Source organism: Lathyrus oleraceus, chromosome 3 (genome assembly GCF_024323335.1).
Source record: "Lathyrus oleraceus cultivar Zhongwan6 chromosome 3, CAAS_Psat_ZW6_1.0, whole genome shotgun sequence".
Classification (NCBI taxonomy): domain Eukaryota; kingdom Viridiplantae; phylum Streptophyta; class Magnoliopsida; order Fabales; family Fabaceae; genus Lathyrus; species Lathyrus oleraceus.
Window position 1 is genome coordinate 368,886,251 of NC_066581.1, and position 19,699 is coordinate 368,905,949.

The 19,699-nt window shown below is 33.1% G+C and overlaps 1 long non-coding RNA gene across 1 annotated transcript; it reads right to left on the reverse strand.

Moving 5' to 3' along the window:
• Window positions 1-2,401: 2,401 nt before the first annotated feature.
• LOC127127758 (uncharacterized) lies at window positions 2,402-4,485 on the reverse strand. Its single transcript, XR_007805447.1, has 4 exons — window positions 3,826-4,485; window positions 3,096-3,484; window positions 2,865-2,959; window positions 2,402-2,750 (listed from the first exon to the last, which is right to left on the reverse strand). It is a non-coding gene; the product is annotated as an uncharacterized LOC127127758 (long non-coding RNA).
• Between the last annotated feature and the right edge of the window lie 15,214 nt (window positions 4,486-19,699).

A 19,699-nucleotide genomic window follows, 5' to 3' on the forward strand; every position in this document is an offset into this window, starting at 1 on the left:
CATATTCTCTCTCTTTTTTCAGGAGTTGTTACACTTACGTGAAAAACTCTTGTTCTAATACTTTGATGTAATACTTGCTTACTCTTAGAAGTGCTTTACATTATAACTCTATTTTGTTTAAATTATTTTTGTTCCTCAAGTGACTCTACGCAGTCTGTATACTTGAGAGGGCTAAGAGATTATTCTCTTAGACGATTGATTGTGTAACCTTTCAAGATTAGTGGATTAAGTCCTTTTTGAAGGCGAAATCACCTTGGCCGGGTGGATTGGAGTAGCTTTGTTTTCTAAGCGAACCAGTATAAAATTTTGTTTGTTCTATTTTTTGAAAAAACTTTTATTTCCTAAAACAATTCAAACCCCCCCCCCCCCCCCCCCCCCCCCCTCTTGTTTTTCTCACCTTCAGTGAGAATAGATGATAAGAAAGTTATTGTAAAATATGTTTTTGGAATAGAAGTCGACGTGTAGAAGAGCAATTGAGCGAATTTGTTGTTAGATTCAATTCTAAGGGTGACACATAGGATTTTAATTGATGTTACAAAAATACAGTTATATGGCATATGACATGTCGCGATATAAATCGTAACTTCATATTTAATATACTATAATATAATATCTTTTTATAATAATATATATTATTGAGGAGGTGTAAGTAGATTATTTTCTGTTTGCTATTAGATGTGTTCTTATAATTATAAATAGTCTATTTTCCCCCTTAAATATTTGGTTTATTACTATTGTTTATTGTGTGTATCTTAAAATTATTATCATTAGAAAGTTGTGTAAAATTTTAAATATTTTTTCATTATAATTTTTTTCAACCATCATATATCTTATTTTATTTTTGAATGGTGTTATCGGTTTATATTTACGTTAGTCTTTTGATTTAACAAAATAGTATTATTATTATTTTTGAAGATATAAGACTATAAGAAAATAAAAGATGATATGGATAAAATAGGGTTCTATGGCATATATGGCATATGATATGTCGTGATATAATTGAGAGTTTCAGATTTAATGTATTATGAAAAAAAATATAGTTATATGGTATATGACATTGTAGTACCCCAAAATTTACCCTCCCTCTTTGCTTTTCATCTAACCTATAACCAGAGACCCATCTAACCTCATTCATGTTCATCATTCGTTCATGGTTAACATTGACTAACAAACATCATAGATTCAAGGATTTTGGTTAGCAAAGCAGGTTTGGATTGAAGATTTTGGCATTGCTCATCGTGTGGGTTGCAACCCTAATTCTTGATCTTGAGGGATATTGTTGCTTGGCCTCTGTACATGAGCTGGGCTTCTAAACCCTAGTTGTGGGCCCATGGTCAGAGAAGTTATTGGTGGAGCTTTGTGCTTGGTCCAAAATCCTAATCAGGGGTAATAGGTGTTCAAATGCCTTGCTTCGTAGACTTTTGGATTGGTGATTAATCAAAACCCTAATGGTGGCATTTGATTATGGGGTGTGTACCTGGTGTTGAGGATTCACCAGTGCTTTCTTGATAAAGCATAACCCTAATTTTACCCAACACGCCTGGCGTAGACCCTTCTAACCCTAATCTCATTTTGGGGCACGACCGCTCATTTGTGCATGTTGCGTTGGTTTGCTAAAGTGATGTCTGAGGTTTTTGTCTAGGGTTTATCAAGAGATCTCACTGGATCCGTTTGAAGCCCCATCATCTGATCATTGCCATTCTTTATGGTTCACCCATCTATCTTTGGTCCAATCAAGCTCACTCAATCATTTGTGCATATTATTCGTTTGTTAGGTCAAGATCTTGGGTGTGTTTCATTGGATAGTCGATCAAGCCTCTGGTGCAATGATTCACTTCAATCATATCAAGTTCTCTTCATCTTAAGTATTCACGTTCATTACAAAGGGATACCTTGATTGGCCAAGTTTATTACAATGGTCTTTGGTCAACAGTTGACTTTTTGGTCAACCAATTGACCAAAGTCGACAATCAAGGTCTATAACCTGAATTTGACTTATGACATCCTAATGCCAATTGACCAACATCATTGATTTCGGCTGTGATGAAGAGTGTTTCATTTATGTCAATTTTGGGGCATCCGCATCAACCATTTGCCAGAGAACATTAATCCAGGGAGCTTTTGGACATCAGGTCACTTCTCATAACTTCTATACAAGCATCGCACGTGCGGCTTAGCAATTGATTTGATTTTTTATTATTTTGAGCTTACTAATTGGTACATTTATACGGATATTGGTTGTATTGCAAAATAGGAAAGTTCATTTTGCATTATGCCAGAGGATCATGATTGTTTCATGCACATTTTATACAAAATAAGTGGAAGTGGTTAGAATATATGATCAAATTTGGAGTTAATATTTGTGTTTAGAAGTTTTCCATTCTTCTCATAAAAAATTCAATGATTCAAATCTGTCCATATCATTTCGAATACGCAAGGAAATTACATGCATACATAGTCATCAATATTCATTACATGGAAGAAATGAAAAAAATGTGTGTTGGTGCAAATAGCTGAAGTCAGTAGCAGTGCCATTTCGGCGCAGTGGGATACAACATCCCTGCAAAAAAATTGTGACGAGCTGCATTTAGATCCATAAATGGGCAATGAACTTCATGAAGAAATTTATCGCCAAAAGCTTCAGCAATGTGTTGCTGATGGGGAGCTGAATGATGAGATGTTGCTTTCTTGAAGCTGCGTGTAATGCTCTGTGTACTTCAACAGACGGTTGAGGCAGCTCATGCAGAAATCTATGGAAATTTGTTTGAAAAGATTGTCAAGGATGCAATTGCTTCAGCAGTTGATGGGTATGATGATGAAGTAAAGAAATCAGTAAGAAAAGTAGCACATGAATTATGACTTACCAAGGAAACTACTCTGTCTATTGCAAGCAAGGCGATGAGGAAGATGTTTATTACTTACGTAAAACGTTCACGATCAGCCAAAGGTAATGGAGAATCTGCAAAAGTCGGTCCAAATCCGACAATGAGTTATATCAGCATCATAATAATAGAACATGATAAGAAAAAAAACCCACAACAGTTCAGGACGGAAACAGAATTTAACGGCAATGCAAAAAATAACACAGCTCATACCCGCAGGCATGCAGCTCGGCTATCGACCATCCTCTCACTGCTTCCAAGAGTCAAGAAGGTCATCATAGCTGATAAAACATGGTGCAGTTAGCTTGATGATTGTGCTAATGGAAAGATACCGGGTTGCAGTGACCTTAATTTGCAAAGTTATGCCAAGGCAGCACTTTTAAATATATATTTTCAATGATCACATTCATGGAGAGTCTGACAGTACTGGTCAATACTGCTCATGATTAGGAGCTCCCTGTGTCGTTGTGCTTTTCCGTGATTGATCGAGACTCTTTATGTCATAATGGTTGGCAAAGTGGTTTGCATTGGTGAAGCTCCCGAGGGCCGTTCGTATTTTCTAAATTCCTGTTGTTTTGGATGATGTTCATTTTTCCTGTAAACTGCAAAACAGAGTAAAAGCATTTCAAGCAAATAACAGTCTAGCAGCATGTGCGACGAAAACACATTTAACCATAAACAAAAACAAGGAAAAATGGAGCAGAAGGAATTTTCCATTCCTAACAACCACCACCATCGCCCTGTTTTGGAGGCTTCTAACCAACCCTTCAATTTGCAGCATATCCAATACTCCTAACAGAATCCTCACAAAACAGAATTCCACAACCAACTTAACAAACTCCAACCAATTACTCTAACTGATTTATGAATGTGGAGTGAATTTACATGGAATTTAAGATGAGTTTCAAACCATTTTGGAAAGGGAGATATTATAAAAGCTAACCTTCTTTCGTCACTGGAGGCTTCTTCATTCATTTTTCAACCTTCAACCCTATCACACTTCAATCCCCATAAATGGCAATCTTCACTCTGAAAACATCAGAATCGCAACAGCATCGGTGGTAGAGGGGAGAAGGGAATGATTTGGATACCTGTTGAGCGCCAAGGGGCATAGCGTCGGAGCTCTGATTTCGCAACCTACCGCGATAAGTCCGAGACAGATTCGTTTTCTTGATTCTACTCTCGGTTCATATGTAATACTTCACCATTCCACGCACAGGATGCTAAGTTGCATAGATTTCTAGTTCTGGCTTTGAATCTTGCAATCTGAAGTTAACAAAGACGACAACGAATCCGACCTGGAGAGGAAACCACATTGTGAACCCGGTTCATGGCCCTGCTCATACATTTCGCACGAATTGAAGAAGAAAATGCACGTAAAGACATGGGGAAATCTGACCACATACACGCCGCGACAATAGTGATGGATTACATAGAGAAGTTCGATCAGAAGCAATCACATTCTTGATTCCGATTAGATTCGCAGTCTGAACCAAACTCCGATTTGGGAACATCGAATGAGTGAGGTTTGCGACTCTTAAACCCGACTGGATCCGCCGATGCAGAAGCATTTTTTCGTGGTGCAGCTTAAGGAGCTTCATGGTAGCCTCAGAAGATAACTCATCCAGGGTCGAAGTTTGGACCGGCATTGATTTTGGGCCGAAAGCCCAAGCGCTTCATTCACTCGATACACTCAAATCACATGTGCACCCCCTTCTATCCAATGGATCATCAATCTGGGCAGGTGGTTCCCGGGCCTAAGTTATCCGCTGCACATCCTAATCTGCCAGGTTCTGCACCCCAATATGTTAGCTTAATTGTACTTAATTGCTTTTAGTTTAATTAGTTAATCAATTTTACCTAGGCTAATCCAAACCATTAGGATTTAAATGAATTTGTAGAATGTTAATTGACATTAGGATTTAATTGAATTTGTAGAATTTAATTGGCATTAGGATTTAATTGAATGTTTAGAAGTTAATTGACATTAGGATTTAATTGAATTTGTAGAATTTAATTGGCATTAGGAGTTAATTGAATTTGTAGAATTTAATTGACATTAGGATTTAATTGACCTTTTAGAATTTATTTGATTTTTGAGTTTAGTCGATTTTGATTCATTTCGAACATTTAGAATAATTTTAGAAGTTGTTTACATTTTAGACATAGCTAATTTTTTATTAGAATTTAATTTGGTTCCTAACATCAATATTTTTGTGATTTGACCATTTTATCCTTAGGGGTCATTTTGGCATCTTGACCATTGAATGGCATGCTCCCTTAGGAATTTTTACTTAGATTTTCAATCGGATTTTTAAGTCATGATCCCTTAGGCTTAGGTTGTTAATCAAGCTATGATTAACCAATGCATGATCCCTTAGGATATGCTCTAACAACTCTCATCTTTAGATTAGGCCCTAACCTAACTTCCAAACTAAATATTAACCCTCTGATTCAAATTGATCAAAAACAATTTTGATCAATTAAATGCTTTGAACTTGTATAATCTCACAGTCTAAATTGAGTGACCAAAAGACCCTTGGTCACTTAATAAGACTTTTTCTTCTGAGTTGTGAAGCTCGAAGCCTCAAGTAAAGATCTTCAATCAAAGCATCCTCAGTCATACCAAGCAGTGGATAATACAAGAAAGCAAAGGTGGTAAACTACAAGAGCTTGTTGAATGAAAGTTAGAATTGTGTAGCATGAGCCTTAAGTAATAGAGAAGGAGTGGGACTGGAGAATTACTACCCCTATTATGGGTGTCTTTGGGTATGGGAAGAATGACCCATCGCTTATCGTATTCACCTATATTCATAGACTTTAGCACAATTCTAATCATACGATTGACAAGTCTCTCTCTTCATAAAGCATCATACAACAAGCAAGGACTTCATCGACAACTTATCAATCATAATTCAAGTTGTACGACACGAGCCTTGAGCAATGGAGAAGGAATGGGACTCGAGAATTCCTACCCCTATTCTGAGTATCTTTAGGTATAGGATGAATGACCCAACGCTCATCGTATTCACCTCCATTCACAGACTTTAGTGCAATTCGAATCGAATGTGATAAGGTCATCTTCAAGTACAAGGAACAACAACAAAGATTCCCTTCTCTCAACTTGAAAGTTAAGATGAGAATTACATGCCATAAGCCTTAAGAAGTAAAGAAGGAATGAGACTGGAGCTTTCCTACACTCATTCTGGATATCTTTGGGTGCGAGACATTTGGCTCGTTACTTATCGTATCCGCCTTTACTCATAGACTTTAGTGTGATTCTTATCTAATAACTATCAAGTCTCTTATCATTCCATCCTTCATTCTAATCATTTCAATTCAATCATTCAATCATATTCTTTTGCCTCCAATCACCTTGTTTTCAGCCATAGTGGGCTGAACTACGAAAGCTCTGATTTCCTTATTGCACTATAAGGATACGTAGGTAGGAGAATCCAGTTTCTTCACGAGCTACCCTATTTATCAATCAATCATTCTTCATTCATTCAATCTATACCATCTTTTGAGATCAATCATACTTATCCTTGGACTCCCTGTCTATCCTTTTGGGACGATTTAACGACAATCCACCTTATCAATTGAGAGTTGTTTGGGACTATGCCCAAACACTTAATTCAGCCTTTCTTTTTGGCTTTACCCTATAGTGGCGGTCTTACTAGCCCATGTACTGGTAAATTCCTACCTTGCTCTTCGATTTAGAGTCTATCTCTTCTTAGGTCCAAGATATTGTTCTTCTTTGATCTCGAATTGTTTGTTCCCCATCTAGTGATACACTATTCCTTGTACTACAGTACTACAATCATTCCTTGAAGTGGTGTTTGTCTCGTTAGTCCCCGTTGCTTAGACAAATCTCTCTCTCTCTCCTTGTTTCATGGCAGTTAACATCTGAAATTGGGTTTGTCTTGTGAGTTCCCGTTGCTTGGACAAATACCTTTTGATACCATTCTGTTCGTACAAATTATACTCTTCATCATTGAAATTGGGTTTGTCTTGTGAGTCCCTGTTGCTTGGACAAATACATTTTGATACCATTCTGTAGGCACTGGGATGCGAATCCTTGGCGAGCATACTTAAATTATTCTTCCTTCCGCCTTAGGGCATCATCCATCTCTTTCACTATTCATTACCTACCTTCGATCTTGAATCGTTCACCCAGTGACATACTATTCCTTTGACGTCGAAACACACTTTTTTTGGAATTCCATACACACCCTTTTAGGACGACTAACGTAAAGTCCGCATTTCTACCTAGAGTTGTTTGGGATTGTGCCCAAACACTTAATTCCTTCCTTTTTGGCTAATCACCCTATAGCGAAAGTCCTGCTAGTCCACGTATTAGTTAAAGTTGTTTCCCTCTATGGTACAAATCTTATTTCTCTTATGGATGCTAATACACTTTCACCTTTCGGTTTCAAACAATACTTATTCAGTCACTTGTCACCAGACATTCAATTCTGTGACTTTGGTCACTTCATTCCATTCATTTCCATGATACCTTCATATTCTACCTTCCTTCACTCCATGTAATATACCAGCTATCTTCGAGCCAAATACACTACCTCTTTGTGCTCCTTCTTGCGTCACCTTGTGAACCAAGAGATGTTTGGGACCGTGCCCAAACACTTATTTGTTCGTCTTTTCGGTGTTTCCCTATAGAGCCAGTCCTGCTAGCTCGCGTACTGGTAATAGCCACCTTACTCTTGGATTTATTTTTTCACCTTGTTGGAGTTCAAAACACAATTCTTTAGTTCAGACCATACTTTGATCACACTTCTTTTCATCTTCCACTACTAGTTCTTTGAACTACGGAGCTCTGAATTCCTCATTGCACTATGAGGATACGTAGGCATGAGGGCCCCAATCCTCACCGAGCACTTTATCTATTTCTTTTCTTTTCCCTATTCTTTTATGAGTAATCTTTATATAGCACTTATTCGAGCGAGAACAATCAAAATGGTTCCCATGGAGTACCATGGATGTTTGGGGTGTTAATACCTTCCCCTTGCATAATCGACTTACTTACCCAACATATCTCTTTCACTCGGGTTTTATCGATGTTTTCCCTTTCCTTCGATAATAAATAAAGTTCCATGGCGACTCTGTTGTATGTTCGAACGTGCGATACATTCGGGTATATTTCCGCTAGCTTTAAACATGTCATGATATAATCCGTAACTTCAAAAATAATATATTGTAATACATAATAGATTAGTAAGATTCGTAAGAATTTTAAATATTTTTTATTATAATTTTTTTAGCCATCAATCCCTAATCTTTCTTTCATGGGGTTTTTCCATTTTTCATATGGTTCCTTTTTTTAAAAAGGATAAAAACCTTTTAAGTACAATAATTGCACCAAGTGTTATTTTTACCCAAGGCTTTGCGACTTCGGGTCTTTTAACCAAAATGCATCAATCCGTAATATTAGTACCCGCTCTACAATTCCATTGGCTAATGATACACGTAAGTATGATGATATTGGGCTATGCAGCTCTTTTATGTGGATCATTATTATCAGTGGCTATTTTAGTCATTACGTTTCAAGAATTTATTTTATTTTTGAATCGTTTCTCGATTTATACTTGTGCAACTCTTTTGATTTAATAAAATTATATTATTAATATTCTTTAAGATATTAGACTATAAAAAAAGATATCCATGAGAGTATAGATAAATATGAGAAACTTGAATTATACAATTGAAAGATAATGAAAAAAGTATTAAACTTAAATTGCGAGCATAGATAATAATAAAGTTATTGTAAAATATGTTTTAGAAATAGAAGTCATAGTGATGAAGAGCAATTAAGAAAATTTGTTGTTAGATTCAATTCTAAGGGTGAAACATAAAATTTTAATTGATTATGCAAAAATAAAGTTATATTTCATATGGCATGTCGCGATATAAAATGCAGCTTCAGATTTTAATATATTATAATAGATAGATTATCTTTTTTTAATAATACATAAAATGAAGAGGTGTAAGTAGAGTATTTTATGTTTTTCATTAGATGCATTCTTATAATTATAAATAGTCTATTTTCCCCTTACATATATGGTTATTACTATTGTTTACAGTTTATATCTTAAAATTATTATCATTATGAAATTTTGTAAGATTTTAAATATTTTTTCATTATAATTTTTTTAAACCATAATATATCTTATTTTATTTTATTTTTGAATGGTGTTATTGGTTTATATTTGTGTTAGTCTTTTGATTTAACAAAATAGTATTATTAATATATTTTAAGATATAGGACTATAAAAAAAAGAAAAAAGAAAAGATGATGGGACAAAATAGAGTTATATGGCATATATGGCATATGACATGTTGTGATGTAATCGGCAGCTTCAAATTTAATATATTATGATCAAAATATAGTTATATGGTATATGACATGTTGTAATATAATGCGCAACTTTAAATTTTATATATTATAATACATAATAGATTAGTAAGTTTTGTAAGAATTTTAAATAGTTTTTATTATAATTTTTTTTAACCATCATATTTTTTATTTTATTTTTAAATGGTGTCTCAATATATACTTGTGCAACTCTTTCGATTTGACAAAATGATATTATTACTACTTTTTAGGATATTAGACTATAAAAAAAAAGAAGAAGAAAAAAAAAAGAAATCCATCAGAGTATAGATAAAAATGGGAATCTTGAATGATATAATTGAAAGATAACGAAAAAACTATTAAAATTAATTTGTGAGGATAGATAATATGAAAGTTATTGTAATATATGTTATAGGAATAGAAGTCGAAGTGTAGAAGAGCAATTGAGCAAATTTGTTGTTAGATTTAATTCTAAGGGTGACACATAGGATTTTAGTTGATGTTACAAAAATAAAGTTATATGGCATATGACTTGTCGTGATATAAATCACAACTTCAGATTTAATCTATTATAATATATTATCTTTTTATAATTATACATATAATTGGAGAGGTGTAAGTAGATTACTTTATGTTTTCTATTGGATGCGTTCTTATAATTATAAATAGTCTATTTTCCCCTTAAATACTCGGTTTATTTATAGTGTATATCTTAAAATTATTATCATCAGGAAGTTTTGTAAAATTTTAAATATTTTTTCATTATAATTTTTTCAACCATCATATATTTTATTTTATTTTTGAATGGTGTTATCAGTTTAATTTTCTGTTAGTCTTTTGGTTTAACAAAATAGTATTATTAATATTTTTTAAGATATAAGACTATAAAAAAAGAAAAAGGAAAGATGATGTGGAAAAAACAAAGTTATATGGCATATGACATGTCGTGATATAATTGATTGCTTCAAATTTAATATATTATGAAGAAAAAAATATTTATATTGTATATGACATGTCATGATATAATCTGCAACTTCAAAAATAATATATTATAATACATAATAGATTAGTAAGATTCGTAAGATTTTTTTTTTAACCATCATATACTTTGATTTATTTTTGAATGGTGCCTCGATTTATACCTGTGCAACTCTTTTGATTTAATAAAATGATATTATTAAAAAAATTTAGGATATTAGACTATAAAAAAAAAAGAAAAAAAAAAGAAATCTATGAGATTATAGATAAATATGGAAATCTTGAATGATATAATAGTCTATTTTCCCCCTTAAATATTCGGTTTATTACTATTGTTTATAGTGTATATCTTAAAATTATTATCATAGGAAGTTTTGTAAAATTTTAAATATTTTGGAAATCAACCTAGTGAACCATACGCGGTGTGAATAAGTCTTGGGTGTATCACTATTATGGATAATGAGAACTATAAGGAGTGAAGTTTGAAGAGACTTAGTAAGTGGTGATATGGAAGGGATTAGTTCGATATCTTGTATGTGTTGGTAAGGTGTAAAGTGGTTAGTCAGAATATGGCATTCAATAATTTCTTGGATTCATGGCTTCAGATGAGGACCCCCAGGAGAGTAGTACTTTTGCATACAATGATACTCTACCATATTGGAAGGATTCATGAGTTATACTTCCGAGGAGGAATGAGAATCAGATATTCCTGAAGTTAACCATGTAACTCAGGTTGTCTATTAGTAAGAGCATGAGCTAAGATTATTGAAGATGGATCTGGACATTGAGATGAAGGGTCTTGGATAGGAAGTGCAATGTTATTCCTAAAGGTGAGAAGCGTGGTGTGACTCTGAGACTAGTATGGAAACTCATAGTTAGAGTCTAGTTTGCTTAAGGTTTCTTGGAAGTGGCGTCTCGTTAATGACTTGAAGTTCCTTGATGGTATTATTTTGTTATTGGTCGAGATCTTGTGTTAGCAGAAACCTTAAATGAATCAGAATCTATAAGAGGATGTGATATGGAATATAATAACAAGAATCAGGTATTATCAAACTAATTTGGATAAGTTCATTCAAGCATAAAACAAATATGAATGTCATACACTTTTATGATTGTAGTCGCTTGATTCATGTGTATCTATCTTATGGAGGGTGTTAGTCATATTCTAAGTCTTTGTGTGTCAGTAAGAAATTTATTCCACTAATAGATGTTAGTAAGGCCCTAGTACTGTATTGGGAGATGGGAATTCTACAGGATAAACATGGTCTTCTATGCAAATTGTTAGCTAACAAGTGGTGCCTAAGAACCCTAGGTGTTCCATTGTTGGAATCAGAGTAGCGCAGTAGAAGGAGATGGATGAAGGAGCTCAATCAAGATTATGAGGATCAGTGAGATAGTTACTCATAAGAATGGGAGTAAGACAATCATGTGCTAATGGTGATATCTTATTGGAGTAGTACGAGAGAAGTGAAACAGTAGGAGTAATGGCTTGTAACATACAATATCAGATCAAGTGAAGTTGATGAGATTGTCGATAGATGGATTATAACTTTGTCACATTTGTTGAAGGAATAATAAGATAAGAGTAGTCAATATTATATGAGGTCAAGGAATCAACAAGTTTTCTTATGAAGAATTAATGAGTATTGATTAACCAAGTCAAGATAAGATATCGTAATTATGTTTTGTGTAACTTAGTGCAAGGAAAGGAAGTCGTGATTTCCGGGAGGAAAGTGACCAACTGATGTAGAGTGGTATATCAAATGAATTAAATGGGAGCAAGTTTAAATGTTAATCCAATATCAAGATAAGATTATGATGGAAATCAAGAAGTTTCAAGAGTTCATGAAAGAAGGAAATTTGTTAGCAAGGACAAGTTAAAAGAATGAGTATCTCAGAGGCTTGAAATCGAAGAGAAGTCAAGTGTTGGCCTAAGACGTTAATGCAAAAATTGTTAGTTTGTTTGTTAAGTGGAAGAAATTCGGGGGTGAATTTCAATTTAAGGGGGGGAGAATGTAATATCCCATACTCCCTTAAATGCTCAATTAGTTGTCAGTTGAGACCAATTGAGTTCCTATGCAATCTATCTATTATCAATTGTAACAATTTAAGCTCATATGTGCTCTAACTGTTAGCAATTGGGACCAATAGAGTAACCAATGAAGTCTGAAGAGACTAATTATTAATAAAAGAAACATACCAATATTAATAAGTATAAGAGAGAACATTTTTTATAATATTAATAATTGGTCAATTGGTATTGGAAGATAGAATATCAATTGGGATATTTTTATGAGATTAATTACTATGCACTGTCTGTGTAAAAAGATTTACACTGTCGATTCATCACCATCACCCGTTTGTATTACTTTATAGAGTTTTAAAATAAAAGTCAAATTTATTTCAATATCCAACGTCCAGGATTAACTGACGGTGTAAAATCCCTATACACTGTCAGTGTATTTCAACTAAATCCTATTTTTATTACTACTTGATATTATATATATTATATATGTATTTTGTGTTGTGTGGATTGAAAAAAAAAAGAAGATGATAAGAAGTAGTAGAAAGAATAGGTAGGAGAGATAGAGATATCAGAAAGAAAAGAAAGAAATGGGAAGAACTAATGTTTTGTGCGACTTAGTGCAAGGAAAGGAAGTCGTGATTTTCGGGAGGAAAGTGACCAACTGATGTAGAGTGGTATATCAAATGAATTAAATGGGAGCAAGTTTAAATGTTAATCCAATATCAAGGTAAGATTATGATGGAAATCAAGAAGTTTCAAGAGTTCATGAAAGAAGGAAATTTGTTAGCAAGGACAAGTTAAAAGAATGAGTATCTCAGAGGCTTGAAATCGAAGAAAAGTCAAGTGTTGGCCTAAGACGTTAATGCAAGAATTGTTTGTTTGTTTGTTAAGTGGAAGAAATTCGGGGGCGAATTTCAATTTAGGGGGGGAGAATATAATATCCCATACTCCCTTAAATGCTCAATTAGTTGTCAGTTGAGACCAATTGAGTTCCTATGCAATCTATCTATTATCAATTGTAACAATTTGAGCTCATATGTGCTCTAATTGTTAGCAATTGGGACCAATAGAGTAACCAATGAAGTCTGAAGAGACTAATTATTAATAAAAGAAACATACCAATATTAATAAGTATAAGAGAGAATATTTTTTATAACATTAATAATTGGTCAATTGGTATTGGAAGATAGAATATCAATTGGGATATTTTTATGAGATTAATTACTATGCACTGTCAGTGTAAAAAGATTTACACTGTCGATTCATCATCATCACCCGTTTGTATTACTTTATAGAGTTTTAAAATAAAAGTCAAACTTATTTCAATAACCAACGTCCAGGATTAACTGACGGTGTAAAATCCTTTTACACTGTCAGTGTATTTCAATTAAATCCTATTTTTATTACTACTTGATATTATATATATTATATATGTATTTTGGGTGGTGTGGATTGAAAAAAAGAAGAAGAAGATAAGAAGTAGTAGAAAGAGTAGGTAGGAGAGATAGAGATATCAGAAAGAAAAGAAAGAAAGGGGAAGAACTAATGTTTTGTGTAACTTAGTGCAAGGAAAGGAAGTCGTGATTTTCGGGAGGAAAGTGACCAACTGATGTAGAGTGGTATATCAAATGAATTAAATAGGAGAAAGTTTAAATGTTAGTCCAATATCAAGGTAAGATTATGATGGAAATCAAGAAGTTTCAAGAGTTCATGAAAGAAAGAAATTTGTTAGCAAGGACAAGTTAAAAGAATGAGTATCTCAGAGGCTTGAAATCGAAGAGAAGTCAAGTGTTGGCCTAAGACGTTAATGCAAGAATTGTTTGTTTGTTTGTTAAGTGGAAGAAATTCGGGGGCGAATTTCAATTTAAGGGGGGAGAATGTAATATCCCATACTCCCTTAAATGCAAAATTAGTTGTCAGTTGAGACCAATTGAGTTCCTATGCAATCTATCTATTATCAATTGTAACAATTTGAGCTCATATGTGCTCTAACTGTTAGCAATTGGGACCAATAGAGTAACCAATGAAGTCTGAAGAGACTAATTATTAATAAAAGAAACATACCAATATTAATAAGTATAAGAGAGAACATTTTTTATAACATTAATAATTGGTCAATTGGTATTGGAAGATAGAATATCAATTGGGATATTTTTATGAGATTAATTACTATGCATTGTCAGTGTAAAAAGATTTACACTGTCGATTCATCACCATCACCCGTTTGTATTACTTTATAGAATTTTAAAAGAAAAGTCAAACTTATTTCAATATCCAACGTCCAGGATTAACTAACGGTGTAAAATCCCTTTACACTGTCAGTCTATTTCAATTAAATCCTATTTTTATTACTACTTGATATTATATATATTATATATGTATTTTATGTGGTGTGGATTGAAAAAAAAAAGAAGAAGATAAGAAGTAGTAGAAAGAGTAGGTAGGAGAGATAGAGATATCAGAAAGAAAAGAAAGAAAGGGGAAGAACTAATGTTTTGTGCAACTTAGTGCAAGGAAAGGAAGTCGTGATTTTCGGGAGGAAAGTGACCAACTGATGTAGAGTGGTATATCAAATGAATTGAATGGGAGCAAGTTTAAATGTTAATCCAATATCAAGGTACGATTATGATGGAAATCAAGAAGTTTCAAGAGTTCATGAAAGAAGGAAATTTGTTAGCAAGGACAAGTTAAAAGAATGAGTATCTCAGAGGCTTGAAATCGAAGAGAAGTCAAGTGTTGGCCTAAGACGTTAATGCAAGAATTGTTTGTTTGTTTGTTAAGTGGATGAAATTCGGGGGCGAATTTCAATTTAAGGGGGGGGGGGAGAATGTAATATCCCATACTCCCTTAAATGCTCAATTAGTTATCAGTTGAGACCAATTGAGTTCCTATGCAATCTATCTATTATCAATTGTAACAATTTGGCCTCATATGTGCTCTAACTGTTATCAATTGGGACCAATAGAGTAACCAATGATGTCTGAAGAGACTAATTATTAATAAAAGAAACATACCAATATTAATAAGTATAAGAGAGAACATTTTTTATAACATTAATAATTGGTCAATTGATATTGCTAGATAGAATATCAATTGGGATTTTTTTATGAGATTAATTACTATGCATTGTCAGTGTAAAAAGATTTACACTGTCGATTCATCCCCATCACCCGTTTGTATTACTTTATAGAGTTTTAAAATAAAAGTCAAACTTATTTCAATATCCAACGTCCAGGATTAACTGACAGTGTAAAATCCCTTTACACTGTCAGTGTATTTCAATTAAATCCTATTTTTTATTACTACTTGATATTATATATATTATATATGTATTTTATGTGGTGTGGATTGAAAAAAAAAAGAAGAAGATAAGAAGTAGTAGAAAGAGTAGGTAGGAGAGATAGAGATATCAGAAAGAAAAGAAAGAAAGGAGAAGAACTAATGTTTTGTGCAACTTAGTGCAAGGAAAATAAGTCGTGATTTTCGGGAGGAAAGTGACCAACTAATGTAGAGTGGTATATCAAATGAATTAAATGGGAGCAAGTTTAAATGTTAAATCAATATCAAGGTAAGATTATGATGGAAATCAAGAAGTTTCAAGAGTTCATGAAAGAAGGAAATTTGTTAGCAAGGACAAGTTAAAAGAATGAGTATCTCAGAGGCTTGAAATTTAAGAGAAGTCAAGTGTTGGCCTAAGACGTTAATGCAAGAATTTTTTGTTTGTTTGTTAAGTGGAAGAAATTCGGGGGCGAATTTCAATTTAAGGGGGGGGGGAGAATGTAATATCCCATACTCCCTTAAATGCTCAATTAGTTGTCAGTTGAGACCAATTGAGTTCCTATGCAATCTATCTATTATCAATTGTAACAATTTGAGCTCATATGTGCTCTAACTCTTAGCAATTGGGACCAATAGAGTAACCAATGAAGTCTGAAGAGACTAATTATTAATAAAAGAAACATACCAATATTAATAAGTATAAGAGAGAACATTTTTTATAACATTAATAATTGGTCAATTGGTATTGCAAGATAGAATATCAATTGGGATATTTTTATGAGATTAATTACTATGCACTGTCAGTGTAAAAAGATTTACACTGTCGATTCATCACCATCACCCGTTTGTATTACTTTATAGAGTTTTAAAATAAAAGTCAAACTTATTTCAATATCCAACGTCCAGGATTAACTGACGTTGTAAAATCCCTTTACACTGTCAGTGTATTTCAATTAAATCCTATTTTTATTACTACTTGATTTATATATATTATATATGTATTTTGTGTGGTGTGGATTGAAAAAAAAAAGAAGAAGATAAGAAGTAGTAGAAAGAGTAGGTAGGAGAGATAGAGATATCAGAAAGAAAAGAAAGAAAGGGGAAGAACTAATGTTTTGTGCAACTTAGTGCAAGGAAAGGAAGTCGTGATTTTCGGGAGGAAAGTGACCAACTGATGTAGAGTGGTATATCAAATGAATTGAATGGGAGCAAGTTTAAATGTTAATCCAATATCAAGGTAAGATTATGATGCAAATCAAGAAGTTTCAAGAGTTCATGAAAGAAGGAAATTTGTTAGCAAGGACAAGTTAAAAGAATGAGTATCTCAGAGGCTTGAAATCGAAGAGAAGTCAAGTGTTGGCCTAAGACGTTAATGCAAGAATTGTTTGTTTGTTTGTTAAGTGGAAGAAATTCGGGGGCGAATTTCAATTTAAGGGGGGGGGGGGAGAATGTAATATCCCATACTCCCTTAAATGATCAATTAGTTGTCAGTTGAGACCAATTGAGTTCCTATGCAATCTATCTATTATCATTTGTAACAATTTGAGCTCATATGTGCTCTAACTCTTAGCAATTGGGACCAATAGAGTAACCAATGAAGTCTGAAGAGACTAATAATTAATAAAAGAAACATACCAATATTAATAAGTATAAGAGAGAACATTTTTTCTAACATTAATAATTGGTCAATTGGTATTGCAAGATAGAATATCAATTGGGATATTTTTATGAGATTAATTACTATGCACTGTCAGTGTAAAAAGATTTACACTGTCGATTCATCACCATCACCCGTTTGTATTACTTTATAGAGTTTTAAAGTAAAAGTCAAACTTATTTCAATATCTAACGTCCAGGATTAACTCACGGTGTAAAATCCCTTTACACTGTCAGTGTATTTTAATTAAATCCTATTTTTATTACTACTTGATATTATATATATTATATATGTATTTTGTGTGGTGTGGATTGAAAAAAACAAGAAGAAGATAAGAAGTAGTAGAAAGAGTAGGTAGGAGAGATAGAGATATCAGAAAGAAAAGAAAGAAAGAGGAAGAACTAATGTTTTATGTAACTTAGTGCAAGGAAAGGAAGTCGTGATTTTCGGGAGGAAAGTGACCAACTGATGTAGAGTGGTATATCAAATGAATTAAATGGGAGAAAGTTTAAATGTTAGTCCAATATCAAGGTAAGATTATGATGGAAATCAAGAAGTTTCAAGAGTTCCTGAAAGAAGGAAATTTGTTAGCAAAGACAAGTTAAAAGAATAAGTATCTCAGAGGCTTTAAATCGAAGAGAAGTCAAGTGTTAGCCTAAGACGTTAATGCAAGAATTGTTTGTTTGTTTGTTAAGTGGAAGAAATTCGGGGGCGAATTTCAATTTAAGGGGGGGAGAATGTAATATCCCATACTCCCTTAAATGCTCAATTAGTTGTCAGTTGAGACCAATTGAGTTCTTATGCAATCTATCTATTATCAATTGTAACAATTTTAGCTCATATGTGCTCTAACTGTTATCAATTGGGACCAATAGTGTAACCAATGAAGTCTGAAGAGACTAATTATTAATAAAAGAAACATACCAATATTAATAAGTATAAGAGAGAACATTTTTTATAACATTAATAATTGGTCAATTGGTATTGCAAGATAGAATATCAATTGGTATATTTTTATGAGATTAATTACTATGCACTGTCAGTGTAAAAAGATTTACACTGTCGATTCATCACCATCACCCGTTTGTATTACTTTATAGAGTTTTAAAATAAAAGTCAACCTTATTTCAATATCCAACGTCCAGGATTAACTGACGGTGTAAAATCCTTTTACACTGTCAGTGTATTTCAATTAAATCCTATTTTTATTACTACTTGGTATGATATATATTATATATGTATTTTGTGTGGTGTGGATTGAAAAAAAAAAGAAGAAGATAAGAAGTAGTAGAAAGAGTAGGTAGGAGAGATAGAGATATCAGAAAGAAAAGAAAGAAAGGGGAAGAACTAATGTTTTGTGCAACTTAGTGCAAGGAAAGGAAGTCGTGATTTTCGGGAGGAAAGTGACCAACTGATGTAGAGTGGTATATCAAATGAATTGAATGGGAGAAAGTTTAAATGTTAATCCAATATCAAGGTAAGATTATGATGCAAATCAAGAAGTTTCAAGAGTTCATGAAAGAAGGAAATTTGTTAGCAAGGACAAGTTAACAGAATGAGTATCTCAGAGGCTTGAAATCGAAGAGAAGTCAAGTGTTGGCCTAAGACGTTAATGCAAGAATTGTTTGTTTGTTTGTTAAGTGGAAGAAATTCGGGGGCTAGATTCAATTTAAGGGGGGGAGAATGTACTATCCCATACTCCCTTAAATGCTCAATTAGTTGTCAGTTGAGACCAATTGAGTTCCTATGCAATCTATCTATTATCAATTGTAACAATTTGAGCTCATATGTGCTCTAACTGTTAGCAATTGGGACCAATAGAGTAACCAATGAAGTCTGAAGAAACTAATTATTAATAAAAGAAACATACCAATATTAATAAGTATAAGAGAGAACATTTTTTATAACATTAATAATTGGTCAATTGGTATTGGAAGATAAAATATCAATTGGGATATTTTTATGAGATTAATTACTATGCACTGTCAGTGTAAAAAGATTTACACTGTCGATTCATCACCATCACCCGTTTGTATTACTTTATAGAGTTTTAAAGTAAAAGTCAAACTTATTTCAATATCCAACGTCCAGGATTAACTCACGGTGTAAAATCCCTTTACACTGTCAGTGTATTTTAATTAAATCCTATTTTTATTACTACTTGATATTATATATATTATATATGTATTTTGTGTGGTGTGGATTGAAAAAACCAAGAAGAAGATAAGAAGTAGTAGAAAGAGTAGGTATGAGAGATAGAGATATCAGAAAGAAAAGAAAGAAAGGGGAAGAACTAATGTTTTGTGCAACTTAGTGCAAGGAAAGGAAGTCGTGATTTTCGGGAGGAAAGTGACCAACTGATGTAGAGTGGTATATCAAATGAATTGAATGGGAGCAAGTTTAAATGTTAATCCAATATCAAGGTAATATTATGTTGGAAATCAAGAAGTTTCAAGAGTTCATGAAAGAAGGAAATTTGTTAGCAAGGACAAGTTAAAAGAATGAGT